Raw genomic sequence first — 12,529 nt, forward strand, 5'->3', positions numbered from 1 at the left:
CGCGTTACCCGTCGTATATTTTCAACGCACTGAACGCGTCCGTTTTGTGCCGCGTCACTTTATTTCCCCGCTGTTTCGTAACGCCGCTTTTGTGTAACGCTGGCATGCTCGCGAACGCTTCCCCCGCGAACTTTCCTTGCGGCACGCAGGCTCTTCCTCTATACGCATTCAGACGTCAAAAAGTAACGCTATCTAATTGATTCCGTTTCATTTATTAAGAATACGTATACCGATATCTCTTTCCATCTCTCTCTCTCTCTCTCTCTCTCTCTCTCTCGATTCTCAATTGATATTGCGCAGTAAAGATAAGCAATTTTTTTTGGCATTTTTCGGCTTCTCAGGGGAGACGTCCTTAATGGGGGGTAATGGCGTGCTTATATCTAAGGCGTGCCTCATAATCGACTTAGGCGCGCGTAATGCGGCAAACGAAAATGCACGTTAGCGCTCCGGTGATGAACGTATCGGTGATGCCTACCGCAGCGTTGCCGGGATATATTTCACTTACATGGCCGCATCTCCTGTTTACCCCGCGTAAATCCCGCGTAACTGTCTGACGCAGCGATAACATCGTTATATGTTGACGATGTTCGAACTGTGCGCGCCGCCATCCACATTGTTTCCCACCCGAACACGTCATCTTCGTGTATCAGGGCTCTTCCGTCCCTTGGATCCCGTCCAAGGTGTCGTTCGATTGATAATAATGACAGCATGAAAATAGCCATATTTTTCGGGGCGAGGGTATGGTAAAGTGGAAGCTTTCCCAGGATTTTTGGAACCTTCGCCCGTTGGAAATTTTCCGTAAACTAGGTCAAAATATTGGATTTTTCTTTGTTTCTATTAGACGTAAACACCTTCTGCGATATTCAAGTTTTTATACTCCAATGGTGTTAAAATTTGAAGACTCTTCTATGTTTAGGATCGTTGTTTATTATCTTTTGAATTTTACAGATATTTATTGTTATCGGGAAACATTTTTTTTTTCATTTTTATTTCATTGCCGGATTCATATTTAATTAAGTTCTCACAATTCAACCCAACGAAATTAATTCTTTGATCTTTTCCTCGATCTGAAACGAAAAGCATTTACGTAATCTCGATTTGCACCGGGATTTAAGCGAAATCCAATGCTTTTCGCATTGAGGTGGACTTGCTTTATATCGCGGAACTCAAATTTCGGCGTGGCCGATGTCCTACGTGCCCGATTTCAAAGGGTCCAATCTCCATCCGCGCGCTTGGCGAGGCCGCCGCCGCGCCGCGAAGAAAAGCACCGTTTTCGATCGAGCGCTATCGAACGTGGGACAGCCCTGGGCTTTGTGCGGAATCTCTTTGTGCGTGATACATTCTATCAAATGAAGACGTAACTCGCTATGCATTCGCGATGCGCGCGCGGATTTTTTCAAAAGTCTGTTCAGGTTTTTTGATTAAATGTGACCGTGCGTGGGAGAGTTATATGTCAGAGTACATAAGAAATAATCCAATAAAGGATGAAAAGAGTTAATTGTGATTCTAACTTGAAAATCTTAGAAACTTATAATTTGGATAATTATCGCTGTGTTAATTAAATTTCCATAAACGATATCTTTATTTTTGCCCGCAGTAAATGTACATACTTTTCATGTTTGATCACGTGTTTTGAAGCTAGCTTATACCTCATCGATCGGTTAACATTCCGGGCGACGTTTACATGGCAGGTCACAAACATCCCCTAACAGGCCGATGCATATTCATTTTTGTCGTAGGTATTGCCGCGGGTAATTTTAAGGGGAAAATCACGCTGACCCCGCTCCGGAAAGCAGGGGCGTTGTCGCCGCCAAGATAAACAAGATAATTAAAAGATAATTAACAGATAGAAGAGCGTCGTACGTGACCATGCCGCGCCGGCTCCAGATAATCTCAATCCTCTTTCGCTGGAAGTGGCATGGGACGATAAAACCAGTTGAGAGGAGGAGGAGGAGGAGAGGAAGGATAGAGGGGAAATAAAGAGGGTTGGCAACGAGGTAGCGAAATGGGACGGAGAAAGGAAGGGGAAAGACGGAGGAAGAAAGGGCTTGCCAAGCCCCCACGGCGATTTGTGCCTGCTTCCCGCAATAAAACCACCAAGCTACAATCACGAGTACAACTACCAACGTAGTATCAGCTACCGAGATCGAAATAATCCGTCGGGTTACTTCGCGAGACCCGTCGGTCGGTTGGTCGGTCGGTCGGTCGGTCGGTCGACTTATGTGGGTCTCACGATCCCGAGAAACACTCGCTCGAAATATTTTAGGACGTAAGAAGCAACAAATGCACGCGTAATGTAAAACGAAAATTTAGAAGAGTTCCGATAAACAAATCCGCACGATTGGATAATTCATTAGGAAAATTGGAAATTGCGATACGCCGGAAAATTCCGAACAACTCTGAAGATTAGTGGAAATTACGGGAATTAATTAATTACGGAGATTCCCAAGGATAATGAGACAATCCAGAAAGGATCGAGAGATGATTTCCAGAGCGTGGAAGGAAGCCGAAATTAATTATAAATTCAAAATTAGAAAATCTCTCCCCTGTGAAACTAGAAATTCATTAGTGTACGGAACAACATGTGCAAAGACCTGGAGATTTATGGAGAAGCTGGGGAATAAATAAATTCCAGGTTTCCGCGACTATAGTTTATCTTTCGAGAGACGTTATTTATTCCTGCCATCATTTACCATCTTTATCTGCCGGGCGGTTACGACGTATTGATTCGCCGAGGCCCGGGCAGTTATTCCTTCATAAAAGCGCGCGCTGGGTATACGGTATACGATATACAGATAGCTCTGGGTTACGATTTTACGTCGATCCATAAACTTAAGGAACTTCAAAGCGATAACTGCCGGGGATCGCGATTTGTAGCTCTGAATGAACAGTTAAACCTCAAGGAACGTCCAAACTCGCGGGTTCGTTTGCGTGTTGATTTTCCAGAAGTTATATACCTATATTTCTCTGATTGTTTATTGGAAAGTACTTCAATGTTTAAGACGCAGAGCAAAACTAAAGAGATCTTTAGACAGGATATAAATTATTTTCGATTTGCAAACAGGAATTTGGGGAATTCATACGAATCATGAAGCAAAAATTCCAATTGTCGAAAGAACTGAAATTATTAATCCTTGAATCGAACTATCAAGCATTAATTTGCTTTCTCGTAAACGTATGCCTATAACTCTTCGCAAGATCCTCCGGTATGAAAAACAGTTCCGGATCGGCGGCGCTCAAACGTACTCGGCATCAGCTTTGTTCGGGATGGGGAGGGATTAAATTTTGCGTGAAATCCGCATTAAGCCGGGTCGCGAGTGGGGGGAGGGGCAGGATCGGGCGCGAGGGAGGCTGCAAAAGGGGGGAGGACAGAGCGCGACAACACGAGCACGTACCAACATAATTTGTCTAACTGCGCTCGCTCGCACGGTCTGATGGTCAGCGGGATTGCCGTTGGTGTAATTCGGCAACAGCTTGTAGTGGTTCCGAGTCCCATTGCACGGTAACGTGTACTAATGTCCGTGCCCCCGTGCTATCTGCTCGTATTACACCGCCCTGTATAGCTAATCATCGTTAGTGACAGAGACATCGACCACGGCCAATTAATGGTGTCGCCCGTTGACGTTCGGGCAAAAACCCGGCACGGTACATGATTCCCTGTTGTTCAAATTGTAATCTATACGTGTTCTCTATATAGCAAGAGAGGAAACCTCTGGAAATGGACTTTTCTATCGCTACAACAAAATTCCACAAGTAGGATAACGATGTTATTCGTTGACGGTTCAATAAAAGCTCCCGAGGACAGTGCATAGAACGCTCCGTTGCCTAAATTGACATCTAATGGCGGAATCGTGTCGATGCAAAGGAATAAAGCCTGCAGTAAATGGATTTTCCTGTTGCAACTTGAAAATCTAAAAAAAAAAGAAAAAATGAAATAGAAACAGACGGGAAACTGAGCATTAGTACGTAACTTCAATAGTAGAATGATGAGGTAGCAATGCGGTAGATTGAGCAGAATTAGGCAATGGGAGATACGCTGGCAACAGTGCTGTAACATAGAGGTTACTTTGAAGAGAGACGAAGGGGGAGAGAGAGAGAGAGAGAGAGAGAGAGAGAGAGAGCTTTAATTGGGTCATAAGCCCCTCACGATTCAACCAACTCCCAACCAACCCTATGGTTCCTACCTGAGTCCAAAACACTTTCACTCGCTCTCATAAAGCCCTTACCCGACTCCAAATCACTTTCACTTTTCCCACAAATCCTACCTGCAAACTTCTTTCATGTTAACTTTACGAGTTGGACGCACGGAAACGTATAGACATGTTATACGCGCACAGGAAAAAAGTTGTATACGAATATAATAATAAAAAGAAAAAGGAGAAAATTTCTAAATAATTTAAAAAAAAGTAAAAAGAAGCTAAATGAAGCCTAATGTATATTTATAAGTAACAATCGGCACGAGTTACCAATTAATTACCTCGCGATATAAATATTTCAGCGACAAGATATTATTGCGCTACAGCAAAGTTGCCGCAATAAAATTCGCGAACAATGATAACGAGATACGGGAGCGGGTGCGCTGTGCAAAATGCAATTTGCAATGTCTTGCGCCTCGGCGTCCGTCGCCGACTTGGCGATAAATTCTGGACGTTCGTGCGGCAGTCAGTATATACAATGCATATTTCATTCTGCATAATGAATCGCCGCGCCATCGGGCCTTTAATTAAAATTCAGACTCGGCCGTAATCAGGAAATAATAATTTTTACGCGAGCTCACCCGACACCCCGCATTATCGTCTGCCGCCAGGCCGGATGTTGCCATTAGCATATCGCAATAACTTTAAGGCAAGAGCCGACTCCATATTTATTGGGCAGCAAATTTGTTTATTTATTATTTAAAATTTTTGTGTACAAATGATTTGCAGAAGCGGCGATTGCAAAACATGCAGAATTCACTTTGATACATCAACATACAATGAATTTGCAATCGTGAAATTTAATAAAATAATGATCCGAGAAAGGGAGGCTTGATACTATATATATGTATACATACATATGAATCATGTTTTCGAAACCGTGAAATAATTGTTGCATAATTATAATTATGCAAACATTTTGATAACAAAGCTAATTGTTTATTAACGAATGCTACTTCAAAACTTCAATTCCCAGCAAGATTTTCATCATTGCATGACAAATGATTTATTTATCTTGTATTTTAGTACTTAACGCAAAAGGTCAATACGTATAGTGATTTTTAAAAGCAACTTTTTCGCAGAGCATTTGACGCTTTCGAATGAATGAGAAATCGAAATGTGATAATATTCGGAATCTTGAAATGAAAAGTATAAAAGGCAAAATAGTATCATAGAGTGTGCCGCAAGGTTTATTTTTGCACTGCTGTTGCTGTGCCAACGCATTATCGAACGTCGAATGGACGGCGATAAGCTCGTGGTCCATTTTGCTGACAAAAAAACATACGCAAAAAAAGGGAAACGCATGAGCAAGCTGGCGCATATATGTCGGGTCGATTCGCACTTGTTATGAGAGCCGTTGTATCGTAAATATTTATTCGTGGAAATATTTTTCCCCGAGTCCCGCGAAAAATGTTTTCCGAAATTTTTTGCACGATCGTAATCGTCGATCAGCGACTTGCTCTTGTTTCGAGATTTCATGAAAATTCAGACAACCGCCGACAAGCGCAACAAGAGATGCAGATAATTATAGATTTTAGCAATTCAGCTTTTAAAATGTTCAATGGATTAGGTTGACAGTGGTAAGATCGAGGACGAACGAGAGTTTAAATTTTATTTTTAATTAAAATAAACAAATCAATTTACAAATATTTTTTTTACGCGAAGAAATTATTGCATGAATTGCAATATGCAACGAAGGTTACAAAAAATATAAATATCATAAATTAATATAAAACTAAAGTAATCAATAATATGACAATATTAATTGTGGACATCATAATTAAAGAATTTAAGTACAACAATTCTTCTTTTTGTCCAATTATCTACAAACTTGAAGGGAAAAGTTTTAGAATTTTAAATGAAAAATTATTATTTTTAATTAATTTTATTAATTTTTTACAGATGCATTTAGCTCTTTGGCTCTTTTCTATTTTATTTTAAATTTATTATTTGATCATTAATTAATTATGATTTTATTAATATTAATTTTAGCCAACAGCGTTTGAAAACTCGTTTGTTATTCTATCTTGTTTATTGAAAATATTACAGTTTCAATTATTTTAATTATTTTACGTAAAATTCAATTTTGGATTGATTACAAAATTTCGCGACTGCTCTCGAAAATTTCGGAATATTATACATACCTCACAAAGCATAAAGCATTCTATCGTGCTATCGTTACACAGAAATAACTTTGTAAGGTCAGTATCCACACCCCATTACTAATGCAAATGCGCTTCTATTAATATTTCAAATAAGCTGCCCTATTATTATTGCAAATAAGCTATGGCCAATGGTAATTAATATCGATTTATGTTGTTTCCACATAACATGAGTTTATCAATCTTCGGCATTTCAAAGGTAAAAGGGCAATCGGCGTTTCCTGTTTCTAAATTATTAAAATGTTACGTTGTAGGAAGCAGGTTAATGATGTAAAGCTTTCGTTAATAATTCTTTGCATTATTAATATTAAAACGTATTTATTCAGCCAATAAATGATGATACACGTTTCTCTTCTTAAACTTTTGAGATAGAAAAATATCTCCCTGATTAGGAATATTATATTTATATATTTAAAAAATAACTTTATTTAATAATTTCAAAATCCTCTAATTAGAAACATCTCCAACGTCGGAAATTTGAAGTACTTTTAGTAATTGACGCACATGTACTATAGAGGGTAGAGGGTACACACGCTCACCCTCTCTACTCTCGCAGAGTTACATTAAGGTACTTCTTAACCATGCGTTTGCGAAACACAGTTTGACGTGCTCGCAATAAACATGCTCTCATTTCGCAAAGTTTCAAGATCAAGCCCGCAATTTATTTTATAATTCCGCAGAGCAGTGATAGTAAGGAAAGAAGGTGAAAACGTGGACTCGAAAGGGGATTCTGTTTATTTTACCGCTCCAGCGGCTTTCGCAGTTGGCAGATTGGAGAGGTGGTGGACCCGGCTTCGTAATTCCCATAGAGAGGGAGATGAGGGTGCAAAAAGAGGAGGGAATGTGGTTGCGGTGTTGAGGAAAGATTGCGGGATTACTGGACGCTGGTGTATTTCGTAGATATCGCCGCGGTACCCTTTTTTATAGTGTCGTAGCTCTCTCTCTTTCTCACCCCTCCCCCCTTTCTCTTTCTCACGCTCGGACTCACCCCTCTGTCCCCCTCGTCATCCCCCCTTGGAGCTATAAAAGCACTCTCCGCCGTTACGGTTTAAAGCCGCGGTCGCTACGTCGGTCGATTTGTTAATTTGCGAGCCGACCACTACTTACCCCCGGGCCGGAGAGGGTGCATTTAGAGGGCGCGTCTAGAGAACGCCCGATAAAAAAGAGAGAGGGTTAGCTCGACAAGTTTATGGTTTTCAAATAATGCGGGGATAAGCACTTCACTTCTCCCGACCTGTTATTCTTATTTTATTATCCAATATTCGTTGTTTTCTAATCCAGTATACTTATTGATTACCGTGCTTGCGCGCAAGCGATTTACTGAATTATTATGCAATAGTCGTATCTCATTAATTTTATCAATTATACCTATTTTGTCATTTATGAAGCGCTTAACATAATTCAGATTCGCAAAGATGTGATTAATTTGTACAAAAATTACCGGAAATAATCCGGATCCTCGAGAGATGGAACCGTGCGCGCATGAAACCGAAACGTTTATCTGCGGCCAAGTGCCAAAACAAGTCCCATTCCGTTGGGAGCAGGATCGTTTCGGAGCAGGAAAAAGCACAGTAGACACTAATGCGTCTCTTCCTAGAAGGATATAGCGGGTGGTCGGTTTCTTGCTACCTTAAACGTCGTTGGAAAGTAGCGTACTTGCGGGTACGCGCGGCAACCGCTGTCGTTATTCCGCAAAACAGAAATTCCGGCGAAAGAAAAAGTTGGGCTAGAGCGAGAAATCTATTTGTTATTCCGCTGCAAGCTCCGAATAAATTGCAGGTAAACGTGACAGAGCGGATAACAATCGCGATTTGTAGCCACTGACCAACTGAATCGAATATCGAATCCGGTATAATAAAAGCAAGTTTATCTATACATCTACTAACAATAGAATATAGGACGACAATAACAATATGCGCGGAAGCAATATAGCGCGGCAATATAAAATTAATAAATTATTTCTAATAAATATTTTTACACGAAATTCTCGTAACAGTTAGCTGCATTTTTTTGCGCTCGTAGGAACGTAATTATCTTTCGGTAAAATTTTCAAACTTAAAAGCACAAGGATGTAATGTCCTGCAAAGGGACGCGAAATAAGGGAGAAAGGGTGAAATGAGAGGACGTCGCGATGCTGTTTTAGTTGTATGTAGCGTCGGTGGCAAGAAACAAAAGCCGTTCTAGCGGGTTCAGGCAGCCTCAGGGTCGAGATAAAATGGAAATGCACTGTGCTCCGTGCGCGCATATACGCGAGTACACCCTGTATGATGGGGCGCGTGTATGCTTTATGTGTGCATATGCGGGGTGCGAGTGATAACGTTTCGCGCTGAGGCCGCCTCTATCTCCTATTGGCGCTCGAATTGTTACGACCTCGCAATATCCTGCACAGGATAACTCCTTTTAGGATTGTAGACGGAGAGATCTCAGGCTGAATCGTCGGCGATAGAGGATAAGGAAAATATCACAATATACAAGAAAATGGCGAAATCAAAGAGTGTGGAAAAAGGTAGGAGTAAATAGGAAAGAAAAGAGAGAGAGAGAGAGAGAGAGGGAGAAAAAGAGAGAGGAAAGGAGAGAATCAGAAAATATATTCTGACATGATGTAGTTCCTATTCGATCTGCAAGATAATCTGCAGAATGAGAACATCTGAAATTAAATTGTCCACAGTAAAAGTCGATGATTGAAATATCTTAAAATACTAAAGAGAGAAAATATGGAAAAGAGAAGGCGAATGCAAGAATCGAGAGATTTGCATGAAAATCTAAAGAATCCTGAGTGAAGAATATATATGTCGGATAAGTGAATCCTTGATATTATATTCTTGATAATGATTTCTTATTATTTTTATATAGACATAATTGTAATAAATTAAAAAACAATAAAAAAGTAAAAAATCTAAATATTTGAAATTTCTAAAGTAAATATTTATTGTCTTCTTTTATTCTAAAAGAAATATTACGTTGTCATATTTCACTAAAAATTCTAAATCTAATAAAATAAATGCTATAACAAGCATAGATTTTTAAATTTAAAGACTATTTTTTTGAATGATAAGCGCAACGTCGGACGAGAGGAGAAAAATATAACAGGACAAATAAATCTTTATAAATCCACAAATCCCCACAAAGGTGATATGCCCTTTAAACTAAATATTTTAAAACATTTTTCTAATATTAAAAAAGAGATTTCGGTATTCGTTTGTATCTCTTAATCCCTCGCTCTCGAGATATGACAAGTTAAAACCAGTTTTCTGCCTCAATGGAAGTTCGCAATTCCATTGGAAAATTGTAATCCATTGTATATTTACGCTGTGTATTTTATCAAAATTTGGATTTAAAAGGATTTTTTTTAATAGTTTAAAAACTTGAAACTGTTATTAAGTTAATAAAAACATATAATATATGCATATAATAATATAATACACTGCTATACGATATTTGAAATAAAATATTATTATTCATTAAAACAAAACTTATTTTATTATTATATATATATATATATATATATATATATATATATATAACATATTTATAAAACATTTATATACACACTATTATATTGAATTAAAAATAAAATGTATAATCGGGGTTTATCATATTACTTTTATATTATCTGTTTGTATTAATTGAAGAGAGATAAAAAATTTAAAAATTAATAAATTTTATTAAAAAATAAAATTTTGAAATTTTATATTGTTAAAAGCAAAAATTTGTTTAACATATTAGTTAATTGATAACATCATTTATTTATATTCACAGATACTTAACTTTCCAAATCCATTTTCCAAGGCTCTTTTTTAAAGCAATTGGACAACCTGTATAAATTTATATTGCTCGATTGTTGTCATGGTTTTGAAATCTCTCAAGGCAAAATTGGAGGCCATAAATAGTCGGCATGGCCAATATGTCAAACATCTTCAGGTTCGACATGAGTAAACGTATTGGTCCAATATCCTCGCTTGCGAACGGACGCACGCAGTTTGCAGTGTAATAGCGTTATGCACGTCGGCAGTCAAGTGAACGATGAACTCGGACAGCTTCGGCCTATTCTCCCTCGGGATAGTCGTCGCATGATAACTGAATAATTAATTATACAGTGTGATTAATTTACGCGGGGAGGAGCAAGCTTCGTTTGGAATACGATACTGGGGACTTGTCCGGGGAGAAACCTATAGGTATATATATATATATATATATATATCTGGTAAGATTTATCGTTTACTTGATGACTTTACTTCGAACGATTTACGGGTCTTAACTGCCATTACGACAGACGCAATTGGCTCTGCTGATTTTACGCGGACGTCGATCCACCGCCGTCATTTAATCACTGCTAACTCGGCGAACTGACAGCCCAAAGGCAAAATCGTTTCAAAGCCCGATAATTTTATCCCCCGCTTCTCTCTCTCTCTCTCTGTCTCTCCAATCTGTCCTCATGTCTCAGGAGATGCCTATTAAGATGGCGAAGTTTAAAGGTATTACGTTCAAAAAATTGAAAAAGGGATCAACAGGCGAAGAACTTCTTAAGAAAATGCTAAAGAGGGATAAACATAATTATAGAAATTTTTAAATTTTGTTTATGATAAAATGACTGAGCAAAAAGTATTTCTTTAACGGTTTTTTAAAATCGTTAACGAAGGCACGAGTATATCCTAGAAATTTTCAGCTTATTATCTAACGGTATTAACCTCAAGAACGAATTTCCGTAAACAAGCAAAAAGTACAAATTACATAAAGACCACAGCTTTTGCAAATCAATTAAGCCACGAATTACATACAAAACAAGTTGGCGCATCGTTCGACACACAGGGTGTTAAAGGCTTAAGATCTAAGTCCCGTCCGCAGATCCTGCGGCGAAGTCGCCATTGACATGCAAATGAAATCATAAAGCTGCAGCGAAGCGGCGGCGTATCGTCTGTAAGGTATAATTACTGGCGCATCGATCCCGGTCCGCGCCGCCATGACGGCCTGTATCTCCCGCAATTATCTCCCGCATTTAATCAGACTAAATTCACCTATTGTTGGCGCAATACGTGCGTCGTTTCGCTATGATTTCGATTAACGCTCTCGGCTTCTCCTATACGGCAGCCGAATGCCCAAGGCAGCGATTGTTACGCGTGCGAAGCTGCAAACGTCATTACTTCGCGCACATTTGCTGCATGCGTTAATAAACTTGCCGTCGTCATATTCCGTATACTATATATATGAAATATCTTTGAAGGGTTCGAATATTTCACCGTTTATATTTCTCGCAGCAAGTCATACACTAGTAGTAGGAATTATTATATTAAAATTATTAATAAAATATTAAATGATAATTAGCTAATTACAACTTACTCATTACAAAACTAATGCGAGATAATTAAAAAAATAATAATTAATAATGTTTTTTATAAATTGTTTTGATTATTTTACGACTATCAGTATGATAAAATAAAATTAGTATTTTATGTTATATTATATTATTATTTTTTAAATTATTTTATTACCATAAATGTATTAACGTGATATTTTTCAATAATAAAATTTATTGTTACAAAATAATTATAGAATAATAAACGGGTGAAAGCAATTACTTTATAATGATCGTTAATTTCGTCATTGGAGAAAATGTTATATTATATTGTAGAATTATAGAATGTGACATTGCATCAAAATGTACAATAATACACATTATTATGCATTATTACGCATATAATAATTCCATATAATAATTTCATTGTTGTAATAATTGATAATTATAAACCTGATTAACTCTCCACCTTTCAATGCCGTAAAAGATAAATGTAATCAATTATGGTGGATCAATCTAAATGCGACGACGAAGAGGGGCGAGGCGTTTTGTACAGTTGTGACAATCAGAGGGAATGCATCGGGCATTTGTGTAGCCCTCGTGGTTGCAATCCTTCCTAGGCCCGATATACACCGTCCCTCGACGGCGGCGCCTGACTGCACACGACGGCCATCGCTCACTTGGCCAGGCCCGGTCCGGCCACTTGTCTTTGTTTTATCGAAATGCGATACGGTCAGCACCGTGTAACGTTGGCTGCACCGCTAACCGATAATGCATGACCCCGTCGTATCCACGAAATTGCGCGGTCTCGGCGCATCTCCGATGCAACTGCACCGCTGCAGTTGTCGGTCGGTCGGTCGGTCGAGGTCCCGATCTCC

At 38.7% G+C, this 12,529-nt stretch overlaps 1 protein-coding gene and 1 long non-coding RNA gene across 4 annotated transcripts in view; both read right to left on the reverse strand.

Annotated features, from left to right (window-relative positions):
* Positions 1 to 12,529, reverse strand: part of LOC105457394 (neuroligin-4, X-linked) — a 129,165-nt gene that overhangs the window by 49,253 nt on the left and 67,383 nt on the right. The gene's annotated exons all lie outside the window — the stretch shown is intronic.
* Positions 10,081 to 12,291, reverse strand: LOC105457393. Of its 3 annotated transcripts, none has more exons than XR_975390.1 (4): positions 12,121 to 12,291; positions 11,291 to 11,624; positions 10,581 to 10,809; positions 10,081 to 10,435 (listed from the first exon to the last, which is right to left on the reverse strand). It is a non-coding gene; the product is annotated as an uncharacterized LOC105457393 (long non-coding RNA). The 3 variants fall into 3 exon arrangements; XR_975388.1 differs by having other exon boundaries at positions 12,105 to 12,291; XR_975389.1 differs by lacking the exon at positions 11,291 to 11,624 and having other exon boundaries at positions 12,105 to 12,291.

This window comes from Wasmannia auropunctata, unplaced genomic scaffold (genome assembly GCF_000956235.1).
Source record: "Wasmannia auropunctata unplaced genomic scaffold, wasmannia.A_1.0 LD335244.1, whole genome shotgun sequence".
NCBI classification, from domain to species: domain Eukaryota; kingdom Metazoa; phylum Arthropoda; class Insecta; order Hymenoptera; family Formicidae; genus Wasmannia; species Wasmannia auropunctata.